This window comes from Cupressus sempervirens, chromosome 5 (genome assembly GCF_028749045.1).
Source record: "Cupressus sempervirens isolate cs-2001-9-10 chromosome 5, ASM2874904v1, whole genome shotgun sequence".
In the NCBI taxonomy this organism is placed as follows: domain Eukaryota; kingdom Viridiplantae; phylum Streptophyta; class Pinopsida; order Cupressales; family Cupressaceae; genus Cupressus; species Cupressus sempervirens.
The window spans coordinates 660,086,052-660,103,523 of record NC_143122.1 but is presented as its reverse complement, the minus strand read 5'-3'; the positions used below and the strand labels follow the sequence as shown (position 1 = coordinate 660,103,523).

The following is a 17,472-nucleotide window of genomic DNA, read 5'->3' as shown; positions in this document are numbered from 1 at the left end:
AGTGCCGGTGCCAGGTGGCCATATTTTAAAAATGTCGCCTACATAACTTAACGGTAAACACGGTGTTTTCCTGACTAAATTAAATGTCTTAAAAGCACCTCAGATTTTAAAACCCAAACTTGTGATCGAAGTGACTCTCTCGCAAGGCGGGTAGCAGCAACAAGTGTTTTTGTATATGCCCCACAACTGAAGCCATCAAAAGTCCAAGCGATAAAGGATTAAAATTTACACAATACCTGTATTTGACTCGTTTTGCACCTCTGTTTAAGAAGGTTGTTGTTTTTCAGCATTACCACAACTCCATCTCTCATAAGAAGAAGCCCCTCAGTTGCGATCGATTTTTATAATTGTTAGATTACACGAGTTATATTGTGTCAAGAATTAGTCGAGTTTCCCACATGTTGCTGGTACTGTTGGTGGTGGTGTTATTAATCCACGTACAAGACTTCACCCATTCTCAGGCCATTGCGGACTTCATTGAGCCTCAGAATGTGGCCAGAAAAGCCGTAGGAGCTCCACCTCTTAAATGGAATAACACGGTGGCTGCTTTTACTCGGAGTTATGCGAGACGGAGAAGAAATGATTGCCTTCTTCAGCATTCAGTAGGATCGCCCTACGGTGAAAATATATTCTGGGGGCAAGGCCCCAGTTGGACACGTCGGCAGGCAATGAATGCTTGGATTGATGAGAGAAAGTGGTATGCTGATTCTACTAACACTTGCACTGGCTCAGATTGCACGCACTATACTCAGATGGTGTGGGCGAAAACAGAAAGTGTTGGGTGTTCAATCATCAAATGTAAGAGCAATGACACATGGGTCATATGCAGCTATGATCCTCCTGGAAACTATATTAACGATAGGCCTTATTGACGAGAGTATAGAGTTTGTATAAGTTGAGTAATAGTATAGTGATTAACAAATAGAATAACCCTACTGCCAATATCGATTGCGTTGGTATTCATTAGTATATTGATGCCTCATTGGGCTTTTCTTTGTATGTCACCAAAGAAAAGTTGAGCTTGAATTAGATTTCATCCAGCATTTAATCGTGGTATCAGACCTGATATTTGGGTGACGGTCTAGAGATGGTTAATTTGGTTGTCTTAAAATGTATATAGATTTTGTTACTCTGCCATTTAAGACAACCAATGATTTGGCTCATAAATTTCAACTTGATTATCGCATTGCTCTATTTTTTTATATTACCAGTTACCTTGACTAGAATTATGCATAATCTTTTAGAAGAACAAAAATATCTTTCAGTTCTGATCAACAAAAGGCCTAGAAATGCAGCTCTTATGAGAGAATATATATATATAGAAAATAAATCGAGAGATACTCTTCTTGAAGCACCTATTGCACTTCAAGAAGGATAGATTATATATATATATAAGCTAGTAGCAGTCACAAAATGAGAGATATCATTATTTTCTAGAATAGTTAATCTATAATAATAATAAATTATTATTGAATATCTAATATTTTATGACATATTATATATTTGATGTATTCATAAGAAAAATGTGTTTAGCACAATAGATATTAAAGAATTTTGTATCTTACAAAAATGACAATTACAATTATCAAGATATTCATAAATAAAAAGATTTGTTGAACAAGAAATAATCAATTAATTAAAACTATACTTGAAAGGAGAAAATTGTGTATTTTAAAAGGAAAGTTTAAAATTATATAGCTAATTATTTAATGTTATAGTAACACCTGCTTTACTATACGTTCTATTGCCAAACAATTAGTACACATTGAAGCAATAGTGAGGTAAACTTGCAGACATCATCTAGTAATTTCATAATTAATAATTACTCAAACAAATTTGAACATAATGCATCACAAAAATGATTAGTGAAATAGTTATTGGTTTTTCCAAGATTTCGTACAATCAAAAATATTATTGTTCAAAATTTTGGTAGTATAGTGTTAAATAACATGTAGAATACTTTCATTTTTTCAACCATAGATGGATTGGTAACAAATCTCCATTTGTAGGAAGCACTTTTGGAACATTAATTGATAGAGTAGACTTCACGCAAAATAATGTAGATACCCAATAATGTGCAATCAACAACCTGAAAGATGGAATTACTGGGTGTACTATGAATGTGAGAGTGTAATCAAACATAAGAGTAGCAAGAAACTATTCCTCAAGTGAGCCCTTCTGATAAATAATTTTTTACTATCCTTTAAGAAATTTGATAAACTTTAAAGTGAACTCATCAGAGAGTGTGTGCTTCCTGACATTTACTATTGCTCTGATCAAAATTCAAAAATTGCTTCCTATAAGATAAATATCACAAATCTCATGGTATAAAGAATCTAACCATCCGCATAGACGTACCATCTTAATGTGAAGGTGGCAAAATTTGACATCTAGGTTCATCTTCACTTTTGTTCCATGATAGAATTTAAAGTACAAAGCATAGTTATAAAATTTGATTTGACTATTTCTTGGTCCATTATTTTTTATTCAAGTACCATTTTATTGCTTATCCAATAATGGACACTCAACTCCTCTATACAAAGGATGACATTCTTTGGACAATAGCGGCAAAAATTTTCCAATCAAATGAAAACCCATTTTAAACTTAATTTTTCTAACATCCTATTAAGCTACATGAATATTATTAAGAAAAATATATCACCATGAAATATGATAAAGAATATAACTTTCCAAAATGAAATAATTATTGCATAAATGATAGTAACCAGTAAATAATGTAAGTTTTAATTAAAAAAGGCAGGAAGAGGATCCTTAACCTAGATAATGTTTAGCAAAGAGCACGTCATCTTTACCCTGGGCCATTAAAACCAAGTAGCAAAGAAGAAAACTCTAATCATAGTGGTTAGAGTCCCACCCAGAACTTATAAGAAATCTAAATAATAAAAAACAACCATATTCTTTGAATAGTTTAAACCATCCACACCTAAAACTAACATAAGTCTAAACTTTAAATTACTAAACTTACAAACAAAAATAAAAGTCTTACTACCCCCAACAACAGTGGGGTTTATTGAAGTTATCAGTTAATAGGAACAAACTTGACAACATTGAAGGAATAGAAATGAATTTTAAGAAACCACATATGAAATAGGAAACCACCAAAAAATAAAAAAAGTACCCAAAATACAAAAAAGAGGAACAAGGCCTCTTTAGTGTTCCCCCAGTCATCATTAAGGTACTTGATCTATTCAATCTAGTTCTTGATTCATATGGCACTCTTTATCTCATTGCACTTATTATCCTTGGTTTGGCCCACCTTTCTTAGTTTAATCTTCCCATTGATCGCCTTAAACACAACCTTTCTCATCATTTCCTTATGAACCTTGCAGATGGCGAAAACAACCAGTCCAAGGTCAAGTTCAATGATGAGATTATTGAACTTATTGTTTAGCTCTTAAATCTCTTCAGTAATTTCAAAAAAAAATAGTCACACTTTTATCGTATGACTTGATTTCTTCATCAATGGAAATCCCTACATCCACCACCACGTTCATTTCTTGGGGGAATTGGGTTTCCTCATGAGTATCATCCACATCTATTTCAAAATCTAGATCTTTAGAGGAGAAAATCCCACCTTTCTCTAGTGTTTCTTCCACTTCCATCTCTTCCACATTATCCTCTATTTGGGAATTGTGGGATTTCTCCTTTCTTTACTTCTTTAACACTCCTTCCTTTTCTTATTTTTTAATCTTGTTGAACTTCTCTCCTCATAACTAGATTTGCCCCTTTTCTTTTTGGAGTCAATAGCTCTTTCCTCCACCTCAAAATTAGAGAATTCCTCGCCATCATTTTTTTCAATGTAAATAATGTATTCTAACACTTTCCTTTTGTTAAGGGTACTATTAGGGCTAGATTTAGTAGAAGCATTCTTCCATTTTTTTTAGGCCTCAAGAAAAAGGGATTGTTCCAAATAAATTTTAAGCTTCTTGAATTTGGAGTTATGAGGGTTATCTGAGAAATGGGGTGACTCCATTGGAGAATATCAGTGTAGATTTCTTCAATAATTACCATGGAATTAGGCCCTTTATACATTCTAGGGTTTTCAGTGGGTGGGAGACATCTACCAAAACTTGATGGTGAGCACCAACACAATGGTAATGAATAAAAATGAGCCCTTAGTGAATAGGATGGTTTTCTCCCAAGATGATTCTATTAACCAAAGAAGAATACATGAAGAATGGGATTTTAACTTTTACCCCATGTCTCAACATGTTAAGAAAAGGAACATGGTAGCCATGATAGGTCATATACGAACCTTCAAGAGTAAAATACTTGATTAACCAATAACACAAGGCACTAAACGGACTAGGAAGGTAGAGCCTATCATACCCATTTCCAGAACTATATTCAACTGGTTCTTCCATTCCTTGAAAGAATTTATGCCTAAATTTACTATAGTCCAACATACATTTTCTTTCACCTTGAACACCAACACAATATAAGTATGTCACTTCACTAATAAACTTTGGCATCACCACAAATTTGATACTTCCTATCTTTACCTGACCCATGTTCTAGGAATTATCAAACTTAGTCAAAAGGGTCATGTTGTGGTCTTTCATCACCTAGATTTTAGAATGTAATCCTATTAGAGATAGGTAATATTGAGAGGGGGTGTTAGTATTCTAGGTAAATTTTTCCCACAATTGAATATTGTTAATTACTTTATAACATGCATATGAAAGTAAAATAACAATGTTGAAAATTAATAATAACCATACACAAATAGAACTAATAACACCATATTTTGTTACGTAGGGAAATCCTGGCCAAGGGAAAACCATAGTGGGGATGGTACCCACAAAATATCCACTAAACTAAAGTATCATGTTAAGGATGTTGATCCTATTAGGAGTCTATGAAGTATATATAGTATCTCGGTACTTGTGAGAGGACTACACCTTGTTAGAAGCCTCAACCCTATTAGGAATTGGTATTACAATTACACAATGTATGCAAGATGAGCCCAATACCCACAAATGCAATTATACAATGTAGTTCCTTTATACAGAAAGAGATAGATACAAAAACCTCTTACTGATATCTATTGTACTTCACAATATTCCAACCATACATCAAATTTTTTATCACATAATACACATATCACTTTTCATACCTCGTTACTTATCTATACAACTTCACATATCTTGATCTTTGACTTTTACCTTTTCTTTTCACAAAACATGCCTTATCAACCTTCAAAAATTCAAACACTTGGGTTAATACAAAAATAACTCTTGTCCTCTTAGATGTATGTATTCCATAATTAGTTAAGTAATTATTTTGTAACCAAAGTAACTCCTTAACCTATAATTCACCTTTTACAATTATTCTCTATTCTTATGTATTCATTACCCTTAGTGGTATTTAATGCATAACTCCTTCTATATGGTTTGTATAGATTAGTGCACTTAGCCATGTCATCATGACACTTTTTACTACCTATCCTTAATTGTACAAATGCCAGGTAATACTCAGTCATCCATACTCAACAAAAATATTCATGTGTTGCGGATGAAGCTGTTTAATACTTAAACAATTTTCTACATCTAGTTGTGAAACCTTTATGTGTACATTGCACCTTCTCATCCTAAGATATATGTTACCATATATGACAACTCTAATTTTTCTCACTTAGCTATATTTCCAACAATATCTAAAAATGTTGTGGATCATACATTTATAACCAACTTTCCTTATGACTCTTAATATTGTATAATACTACTCCTCCTTACTATATTACTATTACTCCCGCGCTTACATTATACTCTATGAAATTTTTTTGTACTTATCTCCCACTCTAACATCAATGGAAAAGGTATCAAAACTTTTATACATGTCAAAATTTGTTTCTTTAAACCTCTTTTCTAGGTTATTAATCAAGAGATATCGTCTACAAAAATTATTGTCAAACTCTTCAGATTCTTTTCCCATGTGTCTCCTACTCCCTATAATTTGTTGAGGAGAGTGCATAACTCATAAGATAGAATTTCTACTACATTCAATTTTGAGTAAATAAACTTTCCAAGAGATGTCTTCACTTTTAGAGACTCGTCCATGTGTCATTCAAGAGTGGTTATCTTCAGTGATAGTTGTTCTCTTAGAGGTGAGAATATCTATGCAATCCTTTCTCTATTATGTTCTATAAGACTTATCTAATCAAAAGTTGTTCTAAGCTTCCTTTCAATGCCTTCTACTTTAATGTCTAATTGGCTAACCTTATCTAACAATGCCTTAAATTCATTATGCTTTCTTCTTAGCTCCTCCTTAATGTCCTTAGTGAATTGGAGGAAATGGTGCATTTGGCATACACTGCCTTACCTCCAAGCTTGCATCTCCTTAACTCTTTGATGTAGGCATGAAGATCTCCTAAGTCATTCTTGATGTTTTGACAGACTCGATCAAGCATATGATCATAATGTATTTCTTTCACTTGAAATGGTACCACATCTAACAAGTTGGTGAATTCAACATCAAATGCATCAATCATTGTTGAGATAATGTGATGCAGGAGCATCTAGAGGTATAAGGGCAATCCTGTGTCACCCAAAAAAAAAATGTACTTAGACTTAATTTCTATTTCATGTCTTTACATTTTTGGATACCCATTTGGGTCAAATAAAGGTTCCAACTCTCACAGTTCCACTATCAGTGTGTTTGAAAATCCTGAAAAAATAGGAGCATGCAATTTGGCCAGATGAATGTAATTGTGATTTAGAGCATTCCAGAAAAAGAATCAGGTCAAAAGGCCCCACGGTTTGAAAGTTATAGTAGTTTTTCAGGTTTTGGAGATCTCCTAAGAATGCTTCAAAGTCAGGTTTGGGGCATTAAATCACCTCAAAAGGGGTCAAAAAATGGGGGACGAGCAAAGATCCTCAATAGGGCTATAGAGCGCTTCGAGAGCTTTCTGAAAATGTAAATAGTTCGTCAATCGGAGCTATGGTTCAAAAGTTATGCCTCCCGGAAGTTTGGCTATCGTTTCTGGATTCTTCTAGATTTGCACCGACTTCTAACGTAGCTTCTGGAACCTTCTATTTTGTCGGTGAATGCCTACTAGCACTTTCTAGAATGTACTCCTAGTCCTTAACCCTCCGGGGTCTATTTAAGGAGATTTTTGGCATTGTAAAAGGCAGTTCGGAGTGGAGTTTGAGAGGAGGTGCTAAAAGGAGAAATATTCTCCAGATTTATGCTATTGTAAGCCCTTAGGGCATGTTCTGAAGTTTATTTTCTCTGTACTATTTGTACTAGCTTATTTTCTCAGTCAATATAATTTCCCTTTTCTGTTGTGTCCATTTTGTTCTTGGGTTGTGTCCCCATCAAGTGGTATCAGAGCGGGATTTCTTGAGTGTGTAGATAGAGCACCGACTGTGAGGCAGTTTGCACTAGGACTGTGTGGTTGTGGGTTTGAGTTAGAAGATGCCTCCATGAAGAGAGCGTGGCAGAAGGGCTAGAGCTATTGATCCTGAGGAGGATAGAGCCCTCCAGAGGCAGGTACAAGCATTGCAAGAGGAGCTTCATAGAGGAGCAAATGTTGCTACAGGTGACAATAGTGAGGATGACAATGAAGAGGAAGTAATGGGACCAGAAGAGGAAGTTGATGGGGAAGTTTTGAATCCTGTAGAGGAAAGGCTTTTTAGGGCCATTACTAAGTTTGGAAAAAGACCTACAATTGAAGTGGGTATATTGTTAGGAAATTTGAAACCAGATGAGTTGATCGATTGGATCAATGAACTGGAAGAATACTTTAAGTATGAGAATATAAGAGACCCAAATAGGGTTAAGTTTGCAAAGGCCAAACTGAAAGGCCATGCCAAAATCTAGTGGCAAGAGGTTAAAATGGAAAGACTTAGAAGAGGAAAGGAGAAGATCACAAGATGGGATCACATGGTGGACAAATTGAAGAAGCAGTTCATTCCTGTGGACTACGAGCTTGATCTGTTTAAGAAGATGCATGGGTTAAAGAAAGCAGGAAGATTAGTCCAAGAATATACAGAGGAGTTTTATCGACTCTTGATTAGAGCAGGGCATGCAGAAGCAAATAAGGAGAAGGTTTCTCGTTATATCAGTGGGTTGTGACCTAGCATCCAAGAGGAATTAAGTCTCGTAAGAATGACCAGCGTTGAAGAAGCATACTAGTTTTCCCTATGAGTTGAAGAGAAGCTAAGTAAAAGGTTTGAAGGAAGACAAAGAGGGCGCGGTCAAGGAGGAAAGGGAAGCGGTAGATCATCTGGAGGCCGCAATGAAACCCAAAAGAAAAATGAAGATGTGGGTACTAGCAGAAACCATAGCAATGAGGGTTTCAACCGCTCCCATGATCAAGACTTTGGAAATCAAAGAGGAAGAGGTAGAGGACGTGGACAAGGAAGAGGAGGCTTCCGTGGTACCTGTTTCCATTGCAATGAAGAAGGTCATCGTGCCTTTGAATGCCCTCAATGACAAAGAAGGACAGATAGGAGAGCTGAGGGCCAATCTAGGGTTGCTCATGTGGATGAGGATGCACAATCATCACATTCAAAGGATGTTGAAAGAGGAGAGACCTTGGTAAATGAAAGAGTCCTACTAAGTGGTGAGAATGAACCAGGACAACAGATGAGTTTGTTCCGTACCAGATGCAAGTGTGAGGATAAATGTTGTGATGTGATCATTGATGGTGGTAGCACTGATAACTTTGTATCAGAAGAGATGGTCTCTAAGTTGAAGCTCAAGAGGGAGAAACATCCCTAGCCCTATCGAATTTCTTGGGTAAAAGATGATCACAAGGTCCTGGTAAGTGAACAATGTTTAGTAAAATTTAAAATTGGGAGTTACCATGACGAAGTTCTCAGTGATGTTATTTCGATGGATGTTTGCCATCTATTGTTGGGTAGACCATGGCAATTTGATAGACATGCAATACATGATGGACATGCAAACACATACTCTTTGACAAAGGATGGAGTTTGCCACAAATTGAAGCCCATGAAAAAGGAAGGTGAAAAGGTATGTAGCAGTGCTAGGATTTCTCTTGTTGATGGAAGGAAGTGTTTAGACGGCATGAAACATTAGCATATGTGCTATGCTTTGATTCCTAGGAAAGATAAAGAAGGTAGTAGTGAAATACCATTTGAAGTTTCAGATTTACTAGGGGAATTTGGAGATATTATCTCTGATAATGTTCCAGATGGATTGCCACCAGTAAGGCAAATCAGTCATCAGATAGATCTGACTCCAGGAGCTAGTTTTCCGAACAAGGCTGCTCACAGGATGACTCCTATTGAAACAGAGGAACTAAATAGACAGGCTTAGGAGCTATTGAGGAAGGGCTTGATTCGAGAGAGCCCGAGTCCGTGTGCAGTACCTGCAGTACTCGCACCAAAGAAGGATGGAGAGTGGAGGATGTGTACAGATTCTCGAGCTATAAATAGGATAACCATCAAGTACTAGTTTCCTTTGCCAAGGATGGATGATCTTATGGACTGTTTGAGTGGAGCTCAGTACTTCACAAATATAGATCTCAAGAGTGGCTATCATCAAATACATATTTGAGAAGGAGATGAGTGGAAAATAGCTTTCAAGACCAAGGAGGGTCTTTATGAGTGGTTAGTCATGCCCTTTGGATTGACGAACGCCCCAAGCACCTTCATGCGGCTCATGAATGAGGTACTTAAGCAGTTCTTGGGAAAATTTGTTATTGTCTATTTGGATGATTTTTTAATTTTCAGCAAGACTTTGGAAGAACATTTACTGCATATTCGTAGTGTCCTTGAAAGGCTAAGGGAAGAGAAACTGTTAATTAATCTAAAGAAGTGTGTCTTTGCAAAAAGCGAGTTAGTCTATTTGGGATTTGTTATATCACCTGAAGGTCTCAAAATGGATCCAGAGAAGGTAAAAGCCATCTTGGAATGGTCTACTCTAAGGTCTGCTACTGAGATAAGATCATTTCATGGTCTGGTTAGTTTTTACAGGAAGTTTATTAAGAATTTCAGTGGCATATGTGCACCCCTAACTGATATAACAAGAGGGGATAGAAAAGAGTTCAAATGGACTGCAACAGCTGCGAGAAGTTTTGAATTGCTAAAGATGAAGGTGACAAAACAACCTGTATTGGCACTTCTAGATTTTAGAAAAGTGCTCCTGGTGGATTGGGATGCTAGTGGCAGCACTATTGAGGCTGTATTAACCCAAGAAGGTAAGCCTATTGCATATTTTAGTGAAAAATTGAATGATGCAAAGAAGAAGTATTCTGTTTATGATCAAGAATTCTATGCAATAGTTAGGGCCTTAAAAAAATGGAGGCATTATTTATTGCCAAAGGAATTTTTTTTGTATACTGATCATCAAGCATTATAGTACCTAAATAGCCAAGGTAAATTGAATCAGAGGCATATGAAGTGGGTAGAATTCTTGCAGAGTTATACATTTGTGTTGAAGCATAGAAGTGGAAAATCTAACAGGGTTGTAGATGCACTAAGTAGGAGACAGTCACTACTTACAGTAATGCAGGTTGAAGTAGTTGGGTTTGATGAACTCAAGAATTTGTACCCCGAGGATCCTGATTTTGCTGAAGCATGGAAAGCTTGTAAAGAACCTGTTGCTGTAGATAGAACTAGGTGGTTAGACTATTTGATTCAGGATGGCATGTTGTTCAAAGGTAGTCAATTGTGCATTCCAAGGAGTTCCATGAGGGAAAATCTGATTCAGGAGAAACACAGTGGAGGGATGGCAGGACATTTTGGTCGAGATAAGACCATTTCCATTCTTAGAGAACATTATTTTTGGCCTCAAATTTCACAGGATGTGAAGAAGTTCGTACAAAGTTGTCAGGTTTGCCAAGTTGCCAAGGGGTTTAGTCACAATACTGGCCTATATCAGCCGTTGCCTATTCCATCAAGGCCATGGGAGGACATAAGTATGGATTTTGTTCTGGGATTGCCAAGGACACAAAGGGGTAATGACTCAGTATTCGTGGTGGTTGATAGGTTCTCCAAAATGGCACATTTTATTCCATGCCACAAAACTCATGATGCTGTCCATATTGCAGACTTGTTTTTCAAAGAGGTGGTAAGACTACATGGTCTTCCAAGGAGTATAGTTTCTGACAGAGATACTAAATTTATGGGGTATTTCTAGAGGACATTGTGGAAGAAGTTGAGAACAGACCTAAAATTCAGTTCCACGCATCACTCACAGACTGATGGTCAAACAGAAGTGGTAAATAGAAGTTTGGACAATTTGCTGAGATGTTTAGTTGGGGATAAGCCCAAGGGATGGGATTTGATTCTACCACAGGCAGAGTTTGCTTATAATAACTCGATAAATAGGAGTACTGGAAAATAACCATTCCAAATTGTATATGGGAATAGCCCAAGGACTGCACCAGAGCTGAGGAAGATTGAACAAGGGGAGAGGACAAGTGCTGAAGCTGAGGAATTTGCTGAACATATCAAGCATCTACATGAGGAGGTTCAGGCACACATAACCAAGATGAATCAAGAGTATAAAGCTAGGGCTGATCAAAGGAGAAGACATAAGTAATTCCAAGTAGGAGATTTAGTCATGGTACACTTACGAAAAGAAATATTTCTAGCCGGTACTTACAACAAGCTAAAAATGAAGAAATTTGGCCCCTGTAAAATTTTGAAGAAACATGACTCAGGAAATGCATATGAAGTGGAGCTGCCAGATAGTATTCAGATTTCTCCCATTTTCAACATTGCAGATTTAACAGAGTATTATGATGATGGTGCAGATGAGGAGCTGGTGTTAGAGCCATGTCCAATTCCTACTTCTAAGAAGGAGGAGATAGAAGACATTCTAGATCATCGTGTGGGTAGGAGTACCAGAAATAGGTAGTATGAAGAGTATTTGGTCAAATGGAAAGGACGACCAATCGAGGACTCAACTTGGATTTTAGCAGCTGAGGTTTCCCATTTGGGATTTCCTCTACCATCCATAAAGCGATAGGGTCACTTTTCAATCTACCTTGGGTGTCTGATGCAGGAGCATCCAGAGGTATAAGGGCAATCCTGTGTCACCCAAAAAAAAAATGTAATTAGACTTAGTTTATGTTTCATGTCGTTACGTTTTTGGATACCCATTTGGGTCAAATAAAGGTTCCAACTCTCACAGTTCCACTATCAGTGTGTTTGAAAATCCTGATAAAATAGGAGCATGCAATTTGGCCATCATTTTGGTGACCTAGAAGGTGTGAATTGGCCAGATGAATGTAATTGTGATTTAGAGCATTCCAGAAAAAGAATCAGGTCAAAAGGCCCCACGGTTTGAAATTTATAGCAATTTTTTCAGGTTTTGGAGACCTCCTAAGAATGCTTCAAAGTCAGGTTTGGGACATTAAATGACCTTAAAAAGAGTTGAAAAATGGGGGACAGGCTAAGCTTGTCCATAGGGCTATAGAGCACTTCGAGAGCTTTCCGAAAATGTAAACGGTTCGTCAATCAGAGCTACGGTTCAAAAGTTATGCCTCCCGAAAGTTCGGCTACCGTTTTTGGATTCTTCTAGATTTGCACCGACTTCTAACACAGCTTCTGGAACCTTCTATTTTGTTGGTGGATGCCTACTAGCACTTTCTAGAATGTACTCCTAGTCCTTAACCCTCCGGGGTCTATTTAAGGAGATTTCTGGCATTGTAAAAGGCAGTTCGGAGTGGAGTTTGAGAGGAGGTGCTAAAAGGAGAAATATTCTCCATATTTATGCTATTGTAAGCCCTTAGGGCATGTTCTGAAGTTTATTTTCTCTGTACTATTTGTACTAGTTTATTTTCTCAGTTAATATAATTTCCCTTTTCTATTGTGTCCATTCTGTTCTTGTGTTGTGTCCCCATCATAATGGGTGTTGTACACATTGCATAATATTGTTATATTATTTTATTTTATTTTACTATGTAATGTTGCATCTAGATGGACATGCAATATGTAAAGATTCCCATGGGAGATACTTGATGAGTTGTATTGCAACACTCTGATAATATTTCATGTAATTATTTAATATTGGGGAAAATAATTAAATTTCCAATATTAAATGTGGGGTCAATGGGTTAGGTAGCACATGAATTTAGCACATTGTTAATGTAATACCACCTAGTGTTTTTGTGGGACTTTCTACTATAGAAGAAGGCACAAGGGTAGTTTTTGTGTGGTGAGAAGAAGAAGTAAAAAATGGAAAGAGTTGAGCAGGACAAGGCTTGACAGGTTAACCAAGGGAGCATTTGTGAAGGTTGGAAGAATGGCATTAGATGTGTGAATTCATGCTTGTTCACATAGATTGCTTGGTTGGGGCTATGCCAATGAAGGCTTTCTTGGCTGTATTGCAATGGTATTTTGCAGAATAATACATGGTGATTAATGCTTTTGGAGGCTAGGTTTTTCCCTAAATGAGGGTTTCCTAGGGTATATCTTGTGTAACAATTTTTGTTGGTATGTTGTCTATTCTCTTCGTGTGGATTTCAATTGCAAATTTATTTCAAATTTGTAATGGTTTATGTGGAAATAATTATATTCTTTGTTGCAAATTTTCTTACAAGTGGTATAAGAGCTATGGTTTTATTATTTTAACCCTTGATTGAATCTATGGGAATGCATGAGAGGATAAAAGAAAGGGTATGATATATGAGTTTTTATTGTAGATCTGATGGTTGTGAATTTTTTGTTATGATGGGATATTGGTAGGTTTTGGGCATGTGAAATTTTTGGACAAAAGGGTTTTTTGGATGTTTCATTTAAATGAGGTTTTTAGGGGGTAGCTTATAGAAATGACCTCCTGGGTAAAAGCAGACTTCACCATTGGATCTGTGTTGACATTTCCATAAATTTTGATATATAATATGCCCTAGGTTGGCCATGTTCAGAGGAAATGAAATAATTTTTTAGTTTTAGTCTATGATAGCCATCAAATTTAATCCTATCAAATTTTTTGTCACAAAAAAAAAAATCATAGTGAAAATGGTAAAAAGGACCGTCTTAGTAAAATAGTCATAAATTTCTCTCAAGATATCAAATTTTAGACTTCTTATTGGTGTTGCAAAGCTAATTCAAAGCACTACAACTTTTTGTAGGTTTAGTTCTATGACTTTGAAACTTTTTCAAGTTTTAGGAGCCTGAAAGTTAGATATTATTTATTTTGATCACAAATTAGGGCATAACTTGGGCATACAGAGTCAAGTTTTGGACTTTGAGTAGTCAATAGAAAGATCTTGGAGAGATCTACACATTGGTTTAGATTTGCACATGTTTGGCATGATTTATTTGGTGATATATTGATCTAAATAGTTTATTGTATATATTGACTATGGTAACAATGAGAGTTTATGACAATGTATGTTTGGAGATTTAAGAGTTGATGTTATTGTATACTCAGTTCATATTTTAGATTGGTCTCATGGTGATATTGTTATTAGTTTTTGATTTGGATATGTATGATGACTTGTTAGGTCTACAAGTTGTGCAGTGTTGTAAGTGGTCTATACTTATGGGTTGCATTTATGGCTTGTTTATGGGTTGTCTTTTCCCATTGATCTTTCATTATCAATCCATATTCATATTGGTGGCTTGGATTTGGGTTTTCTATGCCCTAAGTCACATGATTTGCTATTTTTCTGAATGGATGAGACATTATTACCAGGTGCAGTTATGGTGGAGGATTATGGTTGACTATTTTATTCTAACAAGTTGGACATATTGAAGGTTAGATGCTTAGTTCAGGGATGTGATCATGGTGCCATGGGTTATGACATGACATAATTGGATATACAAGTAAATCCTTGATGTTCATTGGTTTGGATTTCTAATTTGGTTATGGTGGTATATCTTCTTGGTTGAGGATCATGGTTATTTGGTTTCTTTCAAGGAGCTCATGATGTGCACTTCGAGTTCTTTGATGGTTTGATACCTTGGTTGATTCTCATAGTTAGAGGATGGTTATTTTCATCATGATTTCATGGATAGCTTGGATACATGGTTTAGTGGGAGCTTGTGACAGTGATGACGTGATAGTGTGGGACTAGTTCCTAGTTTGGTTTGAATCTTCTTGGTTTGGAGATCTTGGTTTCATTTGGTATTGACACTTTGGTTGTGCGAGTTAGACCTAGAAGATCTTCATGTAGGAGACAGATTTTTATGATGACATGGGTGACTTGGTAGCATGGTTGAGTGGGAGTTTTTGGCATTGATATATATATATATATATATATATATATATATATATATATATATATATATATATATATATATATATATATATATATATATATATATATATATATTGTGAGTGTTTTCAGATTTTGGAAGTTTGTCTTAGATCTTGTTGCTACAGAAGCATCTTTGACATTTGCATAGTGCACTTGGTTATCTTCATGGTGTATGGAGATTGTTGCATCTTGAAGACTTATGAGGTTCTTGGTAAAGGTGTGATTTATGCTTTCATTTGACATGCTATCCTTGGATTTAGGATAAACTCATTTTTATGTCATGGTATAATCTCAATACACATATAGAGTTTTGATATGTTATAGTATGTTCATATGGAGCATGTTATCTCTTTGGTTGAGATGGTTAGATCATGTTGTCGTGTCTATGTTCCTGAGGCCATGGTTGGAACTTTGACAAAAATTCTCGTTTAGTTTCTTGGTGTTGATTACATTGATCATAAGTTGAATACTTCATGATATTACTATGTTCCATTTGGAGTTGGCATGGATTGATTGTTACAGGTGCTCATGGATACTTAGAGACGGTGGTGATGTTGATTTCTCTTGGATTAGAGAAGTATTTGTTGGGACAATTGTTTTGTTTCAGAAAGAATTTTGAGGGGCATTCACCTAATATGGACTTGGGAGGAGATTATTCTTAGATGAGTCTTGGTTGGAGACTTGGATATCTTGATGAAAATTTTCATTCCCCACTCTTGGTCTACTTAGTAGTTTTCTACTTGAGAGGTATAGCCCGTTATTTCTCTTAGATGCATTATGTCTATGCTTGTCTTTCATGGATATGGATCTTGAGCTATGGTACATGAGTTAGTTTTGAAGGGTTCATTTGAGAGATGGTTTAGCATTAGTTATCTCCATGTGCATATGTTGTTATCCTGATTGATTTTGGGAGATGGTTTAGTATTGGGCATATTCCTTAGTTTAGGAATGGTTTATGAGTTTGATCTTCTTGTGAGAGGCTCACATCCATGAACAAGTTATATGGTATGGTTTGCGTGTTGTTGAGGCTTATTTTTGGGGTTTTATGGAGGAGATCATACTTGCATAGTTTACATCTGGAGGTGTGTGTAGAAGGACATGATACAAGTTATGATTTGCATGGTTTCCTCTTTAGTCTTGGTTATCTTCCTGGATGTTTGGTTTTTATTACATTGGATTTAAGATTCGTTAGAGATTTTAATCACTAGTTTGTGTTCATGTATGTCATGTGAGAGATGACATGGTTATTCCTTTATCTCTTTCCTCTATTGGTTGTGGAGAACTTTAGAGAGCATTGGAGATTGGTTATGAGAATTGTTCTTGTAGGTTATTGGTTTATGTGTTGTGGATGTCCCTGATACTACATGGATTCACTTCTTTGAGATGTTGTGAGTGGATTGGTTATAGATTTGATATTATCTTTTATAGTGGGAGCTTCTTGGTATATATGTGGCAGGTATTACTCTTGAGGCTTGTGATTGTAGGTTATAGATTGGATATGTTGATGATGTGAGATTCACTTGGTATACCTTTGGAGGTATGGATTATTGGATGGGTTTGGCACTTTTTGTGGGTGCTATCTTAGCTATGGATATATTTTGATAACTACGAATAGATACAATTACCTTTGGATCAGGTTTTTGTGCTTGACATTATAGTTGGTACAAGATTTTATGTTCTTCTAATGTGACAAGTTGGGTGGGTTTATCTTTGGATAGCTTCTATGTATGTCCAGTGCTAGTGGCATAATAGGTGACATAATTCATTTTTGAGAAGCTGGATACTTTGACTTTGTTGCATGTACTAGGATGGAGCTCCTCGTCTACTTTGATCTATGATGGTGGATGTGCTAGGAGGGATTGTTCCCTAATTCATTTATGTGGCTATAGATTGACCCTATGCAATGTATACAACAAGTGGGAGATTGTTGAGATAATGGGTGTTGCACACATTGCATAATATTGTTATATTATTTTATTTTATTTTATTATGTAATGTTGCACCTAGATAGACGTTCAACATGTAAGAATTCCCATGGGATATACTTGATGAGTTGTATTGTAACATTGTGATAATATTTCATGTAATTATTTAATATTGGGTAAAAGAATTAAATTTCCAATATTAAATGTGGGATCAATGGGTTAGGTGGCACTTGGTTTATGTGATAGCACTTGGTGGTTTTGTGGGACTTGCTACTATATAAGTAGCCACAAGGGTAGTTGTTGGGTGGTGAGAAGAAGAAGAATGCAAAAAGGGATAGAGTTAAG

The 17,472-nt window shown here is 36.1% G+C and overlaps 1 pseudogene; it reads left to right on the top strand.

Moving 5' to 3' along the window:
* Positions 1–377: 377 nt before the first annotated feature.
* LOC149557620 (pathogenesis-related protein PR-1 pseudogene) lies at positions 378–872 on the top strand (annotated as a pseudogene).
* The last annotated feature ends 16,600 nt before the right edge of the window (positions 873–17,472 follow it).